This window comes from Symsagittifera roscoffensis, chromosome 3, assembly GCF_963678635.1.
Source record: "Symsagittifera roscoffensis chromosome 3, txSymRosc1.1, whole genome shotgun sequence".
Taxonomy (NCBI): Eukaryota; Metazoa; Xenacoelomorpha; order Acoela; family Convolutidae; genus Symsagittifera; species Symsagittifera roscoffensis.
Window position 1 is genome coordinate 45,658,660 of NC_087064.1, and position 15,769 is coordinate 45,674,428.

Sequence of the window (15,769 nt, forward strand, 5' to 3'; positions counted from 1 at the left end):
TTTGTGGAGTAAACTTTAAAAATACTATCAAATATAGAGAAGTCTACAAACTATGTTAAACCATGGAATTTCCGGGGCCGAGAAAGTTTTCTGAAACTTACTTTTTTACCATCTAAAACCTCGTGTCCTAACACATGGCAAAACCTATAACCTATCTTAATACATGGGAAATCTATTCCCTATCTTAGGCATAGCCAGCGGTCTCGGAAATCTATTCCCTACCTTAAAACATCGGAATTTGCCGGCACCCCAACCACAAGCTTAACAAACATACTACCAATTTTTAGCGCTGTCAAAACTGTTATGATCTTATAGTTTTGCCTAAAATTTGTTTGTTTTTGCAATTCTTCTTGAAGAAGATAATCGGTTGAAATAACTTGGAAGTGAACGTTCTGGTTTTAATTTTACATTTTACTTGGTGTTGTATCTTATGTCAAATCTATGACAAGCAAATAAAGATAATTATCCTAAACGAGTAACAGTTCAATCTGCAATTTATAAAATATTTACTTAAAAAACTGTTTTGAAATAGTTTTTAAAAGTTTGATCTTTTTTAGTAAATACTATGATTTAATTTCATACCATATCTTAATTGTTCGTTTAAGCTTTTCCTCAAAGTTTCTGATTGATGATAAAACCAACAAAAGTGATAATCGGATTCAAATTATTGTCAAAAATTATTGGAAACCGATTCAAAAATCTTTTAATGTACAATGCGAACTGCAAAGATAGTTTGCTTGCAAGAAATTTGTTGTTTTACATTTGATGTAAAAATTGATAATATGAGCTAGTGAATGGAAACATTTTTGCTAAACTTTTAAAAAAACCAATGTACAGGATATTTATAATAAATCAACTAATTGATTCGTTTTGACTAGAGATCTTTTCACCAATTTCCTAGTTTCGTGTCTTTGGTTGAGTTGCGCGTTTTCAGGCAGATAAATTGCAACTTATGCATCAAAAACCAAGATTTTTTGTTGTTTTTGATAACTGTCGATGACATAAAGATGGAAAGATTTATACATACGTTTTCGTTCAAATACATTCACGTTCAAACTTTCTATATTTTTTTTGAAATCAAGAATAATAGTTCTTTTTTGGAAAATACTAGACAAAGCAGAAATTAAAAATCTGCTTTCAATACCTACTTTTATTGAATTTTGTATTTAAGAAAAAATTTCTACTGCAGAAAGACTTTTCGAAAAAATTTTAAGACGTTTTCCTTGAATTCGTTCAAATTGAATGATAATTTTTAGCTGAAATAGATGTATAAGCTCCTTATTGATATGATAATTGATGAACGGACTCTAAGAGAAACACTGCAAATTTTTTTTTGCTCTGATTTAGTTAAATTTTATTTCGATTAAAAATTGTACGATTAATCTTATGACAATGAATCAAACTTGCCAAAAATTTGTATTACTATTTTGGTTAATCACAGATTTTTGTTCAATTTTTTTTCTGAGTTAAAATTGATTAAAGGTTATTTTGGTAGTTCTAAGAAAAATCAGAGAGTCAGAAATAGATTTCATGGCGTAATTCTACTTGTATATAAGTTTAAAAACTCCCGAGAAAGGCCTGCTATAGAAAAATTTTCAGATAACAAACAAAAGATTTGCCGTTATTTCAATAAGCAAATATTTTGTAAAAATACACCTATAAATTTCATTTTTACCATGTGCTGTAAATGGTTCCAGTTCGTTCTCACTCAACCATTTTCGAGAACTTCGAACAAAAACTAAGATTAAAAAAAGACTTTACCAACAATTTGCAGTAAAATTGATTGTTATTGATCGCAAAAGTTGTATTTTGCTGGCAACGTTCAAAAAAACTACTCATTTATAGTGTTTTATGTTAAAAATTTTTGCACAAATTTCAAAGTAATTTTCAATCGTTTGATGTTTATCACTTTTTTTAATTCTGCCGACAAATTGTTCGTTCAATTGATATTATTTCCCCCTAAATTCCTCGGTTCTGCCTAAAATCTCATGCAAAGTGAGTTCAATAGCGAGAAAATATATAAACAGAGAGCGGAAATTATTTTAAAACATAAGATTTCTTTGGAAAATCATGATAATTAATGTAGAAGCAGAAGAGAAATTCAAAACAGTTTTGAAGTTTTAATTGAATTATAACCACAATCTAATATCTTTGTAATTAAATTTAACTAAGATCAATTCAATACTAATACAGATGAATAGGCAGAAAATCTGTGGATTTTGAGAAAAGTTGTGTAATTCAAAATTGAATGAATTCTGTCAAATAAAATTATAGTTTTTGAAATTGACCTTGAAATCTCCTTTTCTAAATAACAGAATGATAAATGTGATAAGAACTAAAACTTGGTTAAAATAGAAGTTTTATTTCAAATTAGCAAGAATGTTGGATTTTCTCAGCATTCGTATTGATTTTAATATTTGACAAAAAAACTGAGAGAGATTCGAATCAAAAACTTTTTTTTCAACAAGTTTCAATGGTTAACGCTAAAATGAGGAATTGAATTGTTTTTGTGGAGTAAACTTTAAAAATACTATCAAATATAGAGAAGTCTACAAACTATGTTAAACCATGGAATTTCCGGGGCCGAGAAAGTTTTCTGAAACTTACTTTTTTACCATCTAAAACCTCGTGTCCTAACACATGGCAAAACCTATAACCTATCTTAATACATGGGAAATCTATTCCCTATCTTAGGCATAGCCAGCGGTCTCGGAAATCTATTCCCTACCTTAAAACATCGGAATCCGCCGGCACCCCCAACCACAAGCTTAACAAACATACTACCAATTTTTAGCGCTGTCAAAACTGTTATGATCTTATAGTTTGCCTAAAATTTGTTTGTTTTTGCAATTCTTCTTGAAGAAGATAATCGGTTGAAATAACTTGGAAGTGAACGTTCTGGTTTTAATTTTACGTTGTACTTGGTGTTGTATCTTATGTCAAATCTATGACAAGCAAATAAAAATAATTATCCTAAACGAGTAACGGTTCAATCTGCAATTTTTAAAACCTGTACTTAAAAAACTGTTTTAAAATAGATTTGGAATCGATTTAGTATGATCAAAGAACTGGATTTGAGAATATTTAGAATTGATTCAAGTTAATCGTTTTAGGTACACTTTTGGTACCAAACTAAGTTCATCAATTCAAATATCGAATTCTGGGCTTTTTAAACGTTATTTCGATAAAAACCAATTGAAGTCCGTTTCTTGTCAGTGAAAGATACAGGATTTGTTACCAACTGCCGGTGAAATCGATTGCATCTATTTTATCGATATTTTCAACTGCAGTCATTTAGAGACACGGAATTTCTTTTCAACTGAGGATTTATCAAGTGTCCTACGTTGAAGTAAAGTTATACAAGGTAGACTGGAATTATTTATTACAGTAGGGTAGTTTTGAATCTAAAACATCTAAAACATGTTTTACTTCCACAAAAAAATGTTTTTATGAATAAAAATGTCACGCACAGGTTCTCAACTGTTTTCTATTTTTTGGTTAAGCAAATTTTTCAAACGTTGGACAGATTTTTTAATTCAAATGTAACGTTTTATACTTTTATCCTAAGAAGTGAGTTATGTACGAGGTAATGCACTTAAAGAGTAATTTCAGATAAGGTACACCGTCTATTCGTCACGCTATCTTATTTTCTAATACCAATCTTAATCTTGCTCTTATATCTCCTAGTCTCAATAGATCTAAGGTACACTGGTATTTACAAGTTAGTTCTTGGAGTTTATCCAGAAGGAGAACGACATTAGTCCAATATTTATTCAAATTGTTCTGATGCTGAAACTACAAGTAGTTTCAGCGCTTACAAATAAGTGTCAAGGTTAAGGATGGTATATGATTGGCTAGTTAAAAGTTTTTTATAGAGATCGTTTTATCAATATTATATTTGGTTTACAAATACTAGTTTAGAGCTGTTTCCACCCATCCGGGGTTTAGAGAGTTTTTAGTTTTTAATTGTTGGAGGTAGAGCAACTCTCATCAAAAATAGAGCGTGGGTCACAAAATGTGGTTGTAGCGCGGTGGGTTACGCCGCCTATAGAGCATGCTCAGGACGTCCCTCTGGTTGGTGAGGCCAGGAGTATACTTTTATCTTCTCTTTGGGCAGAGTCTCTTTTTGTGTTCAACCTTTTAATCAATTTTCATCAGGTGTTTTTCTCTTTTTTTGGTTTGGGTGTGTCATTTTCTCAATAGTAGAATATTGTGTTTTGAGTTTGTCTTTTGACGTTATTATTTGGTTTTAATAAAACTTGAAAGTGAGTTTCGAAAGAAAAAATTATCCAGTTTTAATCTGGGTTTAATCCCTTTTGGGTACCTTTGGACTTTCTTTCTTATTCATGCTATTAGTTTGCGGTTTTGTGGTGTTAGTAAGCTTTGTTGGTTAGTTTAGGCTCAATCTTATATTTCCTTCTAACCTGGATATAGGAAAGTTTGAAACGTGTGAAAACAAGTTAAAAATGTTATCAGTTAGTTTTGAAACTAGAAATTCATTTATTAAACAATTCTTAGTGGGCGAGATGTGCGAGTTTATGGAAAAAGTGTGTGAAAAGTGGGCGAGTGAAGAGAATGAAAATTTACAGAAGAAGCTTTTTATAAAAAAAGTTTGTTCTCCTTTTCATATGAATTTACTATTTTAATTATTGTAGTTTACTGCTGAGGTATTAATAAACTGCTTGCTTAACAAATTTGCTCCTTCAATAATTTACTTCATTTGGTAATTAAGATTTTAAAAACTGTAGAAAATACTTTACCATTTATTCTTTTGGTTTTGTTTGATTTTAGATGAATGATCGGTGAAATCTAAAAAAAGAGAGTGAAACAATTGAAACGAATGATAAGTGTTTTCAGATATTTGTTGGTTGAATTAATTAATTATACTTACAAAGGGTTGTCGTCTTCAAAAAATTAATTGGAAAGTTAGTGTGAATTGTGTTTGATGATGTTAGAAGTTTGGCAAGCATGCGGATGACGTTTTTAGTACGAAGTAGAGACCAGAGAAGCTCTAGTGCTCGGATGGTTTTTAGTTCTTCAATATTAAGTGAGAGTTCTAGCGATGTGTTTTGGATTAGGTTATTTAAATTATGGTTATATTTAGTATTACGTATGCATTTTAGTATGGGGAGTTCGATTGGCTGAATATATTCACGAGGGATGATTAGTGGGTGGGAGTCATCAACATCCAAGGATTTGGTTTGTGGGCAGAATATATACATTTTTCGGATTGGATCATAGTTTCGGTGAATGCCATGAATATTAGGTTTTCTATACAATAACTAAAAATTAGGAATTATGGTGAGGTGTATTTGGAGTTAATGAATGTAAACCTGTGTTGTGGGTTTCGTGATGGTGTGTTAGTTGTGTAGTGGTTTTGGATGAAATTATAATAGGTGTACGTGTGTGTCACATGATTTCATGTGAACAGTGCAAGTCACGTTTCTTAGGCGTAAGGAAGTGAAAAGTTAGTGCAAAGTGATTGAAGTTATCAAAATAAGGTTCATATGCTTTAGTGTTCTTTAGTGCAGTGTTGATGATTTTGTCATATTTTTATTAGTGCTATCAATGTAAAATACATATTCTGAATTAAGAAAATTTCAGTTGACTGAGTGCTAGTGTTTAGGTCATCTTCAATGTTCGTGTCTTCTACATATCGTGTAATAGCGTGGTCATACTGATTATTTGAAAATATGTTAGCTAGTGGTGCTATAAATTTCTTTCGTGTTTGATTTAGTCCTATAGTTGTGAATTGTTTCTCATGTAGTGCAGTTGTTAGTTTGTGTAAATGGGATTGACATAGTTTGTTATCGGCGGGATTATTGTATGAAGCAAGGGCTAATGGATTAGTAAAGTGATGATGTGAAGTAAACGAACTAGGCTATGTTCATCGAAGAAATTCAGTTGGTCTTGTAAGTGGTCTGGTAGTAAGTATATTGTGGAAAAAAATGGTACGTTGCACTTTAGGAACTCTATTGTGTTAGTATGAAGTAGATGAAGGGAAAATAGTCTGGCTGGTCGGGGGTCGCTCAGTAGTTGGGATTGTGCATTGGGATGATTACCTTTGAAAACTCTGTGGGATCGTGTTTCTATTTCATTGGGTGATTGGTTTGAGGATTCAGAGGTTCATATGGAGTGCGATAAATGGTGAATTATTAGTGTATGAGGGTTTTGAAGTTGTTGATGCAGTGTTATGAAGTTATCTAGTTGATGCTCTAGTTCGTCATTGACGGGGCTAGGTGGGTCGTGTTGATCGCTGGTCATCATGCAAAAATCTGGAGTGGCGTCAGTGTATGAGGAGCGGGCTTGGGAGGATTCATTGGGAAGTTGGGAAACAAGAGGTTGAACAGGGGGCTTTGGAGAAGTTGACGGACTGGGCTCGGATTCGTGGAATTCGTCTGGTGTTTCTAACTCGGAATTATTAAATTGGGAAATTGTTTAACTGAATTGTTGGTACTGAATGTGGCTGAGTGAGAGGAAGTTAGATCGGAAATGGAAACGCGAGAGGAATGGGTAGGAAAGGGAACGGTTGAGGAATCCAATCAGGCGGTTCATGGTGGGATAAAAAGATGGTTGTTTTGAGAACGGAAATTTGTGGCATGTGGTTGTTCTACAATATGTTCATATGTGTCGTCAAAATTTGGCTGGTGGAGTGCGATATGAATTACTGGACTTTGTGGGTAGCTATGACTTGGAGAGATGTGCTCTACTAGTGTTTTTCTATAATTTCTTGGTACTAAAGATAAAGCGTGATTATTATGTAGGTTATGTATTTGTAGTGGTGCTGTTGGTATTAGGTTTGTATTGTCTTGTGAAGTATCGTATGCGTTTGGTGTGGTTGATATCTTCTTGTTGTATCCGTTGACTTGAGCGGCGAGAAAAATGTTATTAAGTAAAGTTGAAAATAATCCAAAAAATCCTGCAAATAGTATACGTGCTACGCTTGCGTGTTCATTTACTTGTGTATGTATTGCGCATGTGCTAAAGACTCCTTTCAAAATTGAGAAAAGAAATCCGAAAAATTTAAACATAGCTTATAAATTAGATAATTTTTTTAAAATGTAGTAGGGCCATCCTAGAATGACGTTCATTTTTTTAATTTACCAGAATTTCTTTATTGGCGGCATGAGAGTAGGGTACGCAGTTGAAAGATAGTATCTATCCTCGTTTGGGTTTAGCTGTACTACATTGTGGGTATTTTTAGATTCACATGGGACAGCTGTATCTCAAAAATATGTGCGTCATGAAGTGTATCAACAAAGTGTACTTTATTATTTTCAAAGAAAAGATAAATTTTTCGATCATAGAAAGTCAAGAAGAAATAATCAATTTTAGGAGTCACAGCTTCTGCGGGAACAACTATCGCAATCGGTCTTTTCAATTGAACTTTTCATCTCGAATTTGATTAAGTTATTTTTAAAAAAATTCAAAACCGTTATAAAGAACGGTCAAACCGGTTCTTTCAAGTGAATTTTTCATCTCAGATTTGATTGTGTAAACTTTTAAAAAAAGTTCAAAAACTTTCAATAAAAATGTTCAAAAATTCTGAAAACAGTCAAAAGATTTTCAAAAACTTCATTTTTTTTCTGCAAAAAGCAAGTTGTGGCCGCATAAGCAGAGAAGATTTCCCAAGACAGGGTTTCTCGATTGAACACATCCCGAGAATTGGCACGGTTGTTTTCGCGTGAAGTCCAAAAGTTTCCCAGAAACTGGCAAAAAAAATTTTCAAAACTTTGTCTCGTTTGGAGGCCATAAATGTTTTTTAAAGAAAAATGGATATAACCAATTAAAATCAATAACTTCAGCAAGCAGTTGATTCGATAAGACCTTTGATATCAGATTTGGCAGGATAATTAGCGAGACAAGTTGCAAAATACGGACAACAAATTTGACATTTCCGAGAATCATAGCTTTCTGTGTAAAAAGAGCGCAGCCCTTCATGCAGAAGGGATTCGCGCATCTCAGTTTTGGAATAATACTTCTCGAGAAAAGTCAAAAACATTTTGAAAACTTCAAAAAATCTAAATTTTGACTTTTCCTGGGGTCATAATTTTTGGTGAAGAAAAAAATTGGCGTCGTCGGAAAAGCAATTGAGCTTACCAAACTCCGTACTGTGTAACGAACCCAAAATCTGAAATATGACAAGGACGTTTTCAAAAATATTCAAAAAAATGAAAAAACGGTCGAAAAATTTAAAAAAAAAGTCGTCTATTTGGGCGCCGTCGCAAAAGCAAATGAGCTTACCACACTCCGTTCTGTGTATTGAACCCAAAATCTGAAACATGACAAGGAAGTTTTCAAGAATATTCACCAAGTTGAAAAAACGGTGAAAAAATAAAAAAAATTTGACTTTACCGAACAACTTTTCTTTAATTTTTTAGTGTAAGCAACTTTGTGAAAGAGCGCTATTGCATGGAGCTTCACACCACTAACCGCCATCTCCATTGAACCCTCGATATCAAAAATGAGGGGTTAATTTTCAAGAACAGTTGAAATTTTCACAAAAAAACGGCCAAAAACAAACAAAAAAGACTATTCCGAGGCCTTTAGGCTTTGGGTAAAATAATCTGCTCGTAGACGTTTGTGCACGAAAATTTTCAAAACCGTTCCTTTCATTGAAAACAAAAACTCAGATTTGACGGGTAATTTTTGAGAAAACGAAACAAAACCCAAAGATTTGGGTCAAATTTTCTCCTAAAAGTTTTTCGAAGGTTGTAGAGAGAGAGAGAGGAGTCATTTAAAAAAAAGTCTCTATGCGATACCACTTTCAATTGATACCCTTTAATTGCAAATCATTAAAATTTCTAAGAAAAACTTGACAATCAAAAATTTCATAATGCGGCGAGAGAAGTGATAAAATTGTGTTGCCCTCGAAACGAACCACAATAAGGTCCTTGTGTCGATCAAAAAGGACGAATTAATTTGGGCCAAGGAGTAATTTTGAAAAAAAAACAAGAAAAAACAAAAAAAGAAAATACGAAGTCCAGGTAACTAAAATTACAAATTCTAGGAAAAAAATCAAACACCAAATACAACATCAAAGAAAAACGCGTGCCGCAAAAAATTGATACCAAAATGTGACAACTAAGCCGAAAACACATGAGAAAGATACAAGATTTGTTACCAACTGCCGATGAAATCGATTGCATCTATTTTATCGATATTTTCAACTGCAGTCAGTTAGACACACGGAATTTCTTTTCAACTGAGGATTTATCAAGTGTCTTACGTTGAAGTAAAGTTATACAAGGTAGACTGGAATTATTGCTTACAGTAGGGTAGTTTTGAATCTAAAACATGTTTTTGTTCCACAAAAAAAATGCTTTTATGAATAAAAATGACACCCACTGGTTATCAACTTTTTAATATTTTTTGATTAAACAAATTTTTCAAACGTTTGACAGATTTTTCAATTCAAATGTAACGTTTTATCCTTTTATCCTAAGAAGTGAGTTATGTACGAGATAATGTACTTATAGAGTAATTTCAGATAAGGTACACCGTCTATTAGTCACGCTATCTTATTTTCGCCCGGATAGATTCGTGCAACTTCTTAGTCTAATACCAATCTTAATCTTGCTCTTATATCTCCTAACTCAATAGATCTAAGGTACACTGGTTTTTACAAGTTATTTCTCGGAGTTTATCCAGAAGGAGAACGACTGTAGTCCAATATTCATTCAAATTGTTCTGATGCTGAAACTATAGGTAGTTTCAGCACTTACAAATAAGTGTCGATGTTAGTGATGGAATATGATTGGTTAGTTAAAATTTTTTATAGAGATCGTTTTATAAATATTATAATTGGTTTACAATTACTAGTTTAGAACTGGTTCCCCCCATCCGGGGTTTAGAGAGTTTTTAGTTTTTAATTGTTGATTGTAGTGGAGGACCGGTGATGTAGTTTCCTTTTTGAAGTTTGAGCAGTGACTTCTTGAAGTTAGAAGAGATGTAGTTCTTTGGGTAGAGAGAAGAAGGTTGTTCATTCGGGTTTCAAAAGTGGATCTCGTTGGATCGTGTTTTTTCTTGGGTGATTGTGTCAGACTTCAGATGGATGCATTGTTTTGTTGATTTCGTTAAGTTAAGAGCTAGACTACGTGCAAGATGAATTTTGACTTTTCTGTGTAAAGTGGCAAGTGACTAGGATCGGTATGTGATATCAACATCGAATTGGCCATGGGTCTGTTTCAATGGTTTTCTTTTGCTGCGATGTTGGGTCCATACTTTAAAACCTTTGAGGGTAGTGACTACGGCAACAAACATAATCGAATTGCCCTTCCAGAGTTGGAATGTAACCGAGTTGTCATCTTGCTTTGTTGCTCTTTCCTTTGGCTCTAAGAAATCTTTACCATCAAGTTGCATTTATATATCTACATCTCGTTAGTGAAGTCAACTTTTGATAATGATTTTTTATTAGTTAATTTCGCAAAAGTGTTTTTATTTTAGTTCAGTTATTTTAAAAAGTCGCTCATACTAGAGCAACTCTCATCAAAAATAGAGTGTGGGTCACAAAGCGTGGTTGTAGCGCGGTGGGATAGGCCGCCTATAGAGCATGCTCAGGAAGTCCTTCTGGTTGGTGAGGCCAGGAGTATACTTTTATCTTCTCTTTGGGCAGTCTCTTTTTGTGTTCAACCTTTTAATTAATTTTCATCAGGCGTTTTTCTCTTTTTTGTTTTTGGTTGTGTCATTTTCTCAATAGTAGAATATTGTGTTTTGAGTTTGTCTTTTGACGTTTTAATTTGGTTTTAATAAAACTTGAAAGTGAGTTTCGAAAGAAAAAATTATCCAGTTTTAATCTGGGTTTAATCCCTTTTGGGTACCTTTGGACTTTCTTTCTTATTCATGCTATTAGTTTGCGGTTTTGTGGTGTTAGTAAGCTTTGTTGGTTAGTTTAGGCTCAATCTTATATTTCCTTCTAACCTGGATATAGGAAAGTTTGAAACGTGTGAAAACAAGTTAGAAATGTTATCAGTTAGTTTTGAAACTAGAATTTTAGTTATTAATTAATTCTTAGTGGGCGAGTTGTGCGAGTTTATGGAAAAAGTGTGTGAAGTGTGGGCGAGTGAAGAGAATGAAAATTTACAGAAGAAGCTTTTCATAAAAAGGTTTGTTCTCCTTTTCATATGAATTTACTATTTTAATTGTCGTAATTTACTGCTGAGGTATTAATAAACTGCTTGCTTAACAAATTTGCTCGTTTAATAATTTACTTCGATTGGTAATTAAGATTTTAAAAACTCTAGAAAATGGTTTACAATTCTTTATTTGGGTTTTGTTTGATTTTAGATGAATGATCGGTTAAATCTAAAAGAAGAGAGCGAAACATTTGTAACGAATGGTGAGTGTTTTCAGATATTTGTTAGTTGAAATATTTAATTATACTTACAAATGGTTGTCGTCTTCAAAAAATTACTTGGAAATTTAGTGTGAATTGTGGTTGATGATGTTAGAAGTTTCGCAAGCATGCGGATGACGTTTTTAGTCCGAAGTAGAGGCCAGAGAAGCTCTATTGCTCGGATGGTTTTTTGTTCTTCAATATTAAGTGAGAATTCATGCGATGTGTTTTGGATTAGGTTATTTGAATTATGGTTATATTTAGTATTATGTATGTATTTTAGTATGGAGAGTTCGTTTGGCTGAATATATTCACGAGAGATGATTAGTGGGTGGGAGTCACCAACATCGAAGGATTTGGTTTGTGGGCAGAATATATACATTTGTCGGATTGGATCATAACTTCGGAGAATGCCATGAATATTAGGTTTTTTATACAATAACTAAAATTTAGGAAGTATGGTGAGGTGTATTTGGAGTTAATGAATGTAAACCTGTGTTGTGGGTTTCGTGATGATGTGTTAGTTGTGTAGTGGTTTTGGATGAAATTATAATAGGTGTACGTGCGTGTCACATGATTTCATGTGAACAGTGCAAGTCACGTTACTTAGGCGTAAGGAAGTGAAACATTATTGCAAAGTGATCGAATTTATCAAAATAAGGTTCATATGCTTTAGTGTTCTTTAGTGCAGTGTCGATGATTTTGTCATATTTTTTATTAGTGCTATCAATGTAAAATTCATATTCTGAATTAAGAAAATTTCGGTTGACTGAGGGCTAGTGTTTAGGTCGTCTTCAATATCCGTGTCTTCTATATATCGTGTAATAGCGTGGTCATACTGATTATTTGAAAATATGTTAGCTAGTGGTGCTATAAATTTCTGTAGTGTTTGATTTAGTCCTATAGTTTTGAATTGTATCTCATGTAGTGCAGTTGTTAGTTTGTGTAAATGGTATTGACATAGTTTGTTATCGGAGGGGTTATTGTATGAAGCAAGGGCTAATGGATTAGTAAAGTGATGATGTGAAGTAAACGAACTAGGCTATGTTTATCGAAGAAATTCAGTTGGTCGTCGAAGTGGTCTGGTAGTAAGTAGATTGTGGAAATAAATGGTAAGTTGCACCGTTTGGTGTGGTTGACACCTTCTTGTTGTATTCGCTGATTTGAGCGGCGAGAAAAATTTTATTAATTGAAGTTGAAAATAATCCAAAAAATCATGCAAATAGTATACGTGCTACGCTTGCGTGTTCATTTACTTGTGTATGTATTGCGCATGTGCTAAAGACTCCTTTCAAAATTGAGAAAAGAAATCCGAAAAATTTAAACATAGCTTATAAATTAGATAATTTTTTTAAAATGTAGTAGGGCCATCCTAGAATGACGTTCATTTTTTTAATTTACCAGAATTTCTTTATTGGCGGCATGAGAGTAGGGTACGCAGTTGAAAGATAGTATCTATCCTCGTTTGGGTTTAGCTGTACTACATTGAGAAAAGTCGCAAAATACGGACAACAAATTTGACCTTTTCGCGCATCTCAGATTTGGGATAATACTTCTCGAGAAAAGTCAAAAACATTTTGAAAACTTCAAAAAATTAAAATTTTGACTTTTCCTGGGGTCATAATTTTTGGTGAAGAAAAAATTGGCTTCGTCGGAAAAGCAATTGAGCTTACAACACTCCGTTCTGTGTATTGAACCCAAAATCTGAAATATGACAAGGAAGTTTTCAAGAATATTCACCAAGTTGAAAAAACGGTGAAAAAATAAAAAAAATTGACTTTACCGAACAACTTTTCTTTAAATTTTTTAGTGTAAGCAACTTTGTGAAAGAGCGCTATTGCATGGAGCTTCCCACCACTAACCGCTATCTCCATTGAACCCTCGATATCAAAAATGAGGCGTTAATTTTCGAGAACAGTTGAAATATTCACAAAAAAACGGTTAAAAACAAACAAAAAAGACTATTCCGAGGCCTTTAGGCTTTGGGTAAAAAAATCTGCGCGTAGACGTTTGTGCACGGAATTTTTCAAAACCGTTCCTTTCATTGAAATCAAAAACTCAGATTTGACGGGTAATTTTTGAGAAAACGAAACAAAACCCAAAGATTTGGGTCAAATTTTCTCCTAAAAGTTTTTCGAAGGTTGTAGAGAGCGAGAGAGAGAGAGAGAGAGAGAGAGAGAGAGAGAGGAGTCATTTAAAAAAAAGTCTCGATGCGATACCACTTTCAATTGATACCCTTTAATTGCAAATCATTAAAAGTTTCTAAGAAAAACTTGACAATCAAAAATTTCATAATGCGGCGAGAGAAGTGAGAAAGTTGTGTTTCCCTTGAAACGAACCACAATAAGGTCCTTGAGTCGATAAAAAAGGACGAATTAATTTGGGCCAAGGAGTATTTTTGAAAAAAAAAACAAAAAAAGAAAATACGAAGTCCAGGTAAATAAAATTACAAATTCTAGGAAAAAGATCAAACACCAAAAACAACATCAAAGAAAAACGCGTGCCGCAAAAAATTGATCCCAAGATGTGACAACTAAGCCGAAAACACATGAGCAGACAAATAATTTGCTGACAATTTTTTTTGAAACAAAATATTTCCTGTTTGAAAAAATAACAGGTCCTGGTCAAATTCGAAACCAAGAACTTTGCCGTCACAGGCAAATTTGTTACCTCCAGGCTAAGTAGGCTGGGAAGGCAGAGAAGTTTGAAATTATTATGAACCAAGCTACAAATGATCAAGTGACTCTGTTAAAAAGCCTATATTCCGGTTTGATAACTCTTGCTAATCTCAAACGTAATTAGATTTAACTATAGTTTTTAAAAAGTTGTGTTTTTGTTGAACAAGTTACTTGCAGGGAAAGTTTATGATACGGTTTCATTAGTAATGCATATCGCAAATGCATTTTTTTAAGCAAAACTAATTTTTAATAAAAATTAATTTTCAATAGAAAATTAACTTCATTTTTTTGAATTATTTACAAAGGATAGATAATTGGAAAAGATGACAATTGAGACTAGGAAGGTTGTTTATTCAATAAAAATTCAGCTGAAAATTTTTGTAACTGGCCATCATAACTGGTCAAAAAGTGATAACACCTTTGTTTAGCGGCAAGATTTGGAATGCACTCCAGTAGACTTTTTTGACTGTACATTGTTTATAGGACTTTTTTTGCAGATTATTACGCTCGACCTGAAAAATTTTGTTTCGCGGTATTAGCACAAGAAAATCACATAGCAGTTCAGAATACTCTTGTTTGAAAATTTAAAAAGACAGAAATTAACAGCTTGGATAGAGACATGCAGATTTTGTTCAACTTACGCTAAAAAATCTTCGTTAAAAATTATTTCAGCAAAGCATGAAGTCCGTTAGGGCGCAACTAAGCCGACAAAAACTAGGCAGAAAAATCAGTTTTCTACTAATGAAGCTGTTTGAAGCACATTTTTCAGTACTCAGAACGTACATATCGTGACCAGACTCATGCTCTGGTTGAGTGCGGTACAAAGTTTCCACGTTGCCTCTACAACAACTGTGCCAAATCAGAAGCTTGCTCATGAGTTTGTTTAAATTTAAAATAACTTTTTAATTAAACTGAATAGTGAAATAAATTTGATGATTTTAACAGTTCAAGATCGTCGATGATGAAAAACAGCATAAAGATCATTTCGATTTTCCTCTAGCTGCAGAAGATAGAAAAAACTCCAGTTTCAAGAAAAGTCTATTTGAATTTTTTTCTATGCAGTTTTTTTTGTCATGGATTGAACTTTTGAAAATCATCAAAGTAAAGTTAACTATTCAGTTTAACTAAATGTTAAAATTGAACTAACGCTGAATCACCATTGTAGACTTTTTGAAAAAATAACAGAAAACTTCGAAAACAATTTACCTTGTTTTTTTAGAGTTGTACATTGTAAATAGCTTCGAACTAAAATGCGCTTTAAAGTGATATTTCTCTCTACCTTTTTACTATGTTTCTCTTGTGGTACTTCTTTGCGCGGAGAAAATGCCCAAACATTGTTTTTTTATTTGTGGGATATTATCTCAGCAAAGCCCAAATAGCTCTTGCACGGAATATACAATGTACACTAGTTATCTTATCAATGTAACTGCATATATAAATCAAGTTACTTAGCAGCAGAAAGCAGCTCAGAAATTTTATTCAGACGATTCACAGTTCTATCATCGAATTGATAATTGTTGTTGCGTATGAACGTTTCGTTTTCTTCGTCAACTTGAAACTTCTGCACAATAACTGAACTTTCTGGGACTCCGATTTTCTTCAGAAACATCTCATAATACATTCCTATCGAGTTCGAAAAAAATAGTCCAATGAGCAGAATAATGATACTTGGCACCACAAAAATAAAATCTTTGAAAGCCCCTTGTCTGTAACGGTCAAAGAAAAGTAATTTAAATTTTGGACCAGGGATACAAGA

The 15,769-nt window shown here is 33.1% G+C and overlaps 1 protein-coding gene across 1 annotated transcript in view; it reads right to left on the reverse strand.

Moving 5' to 3' along the window:
• LOC134842446 (uncharacterized) overlaps nt 1–15,769 on the reverse strand; it is a 122,633-nt gene that overhangs the window by 83,393 nt on the left and 23,471 nt on the right. The window lies entirely within an intron of this gene.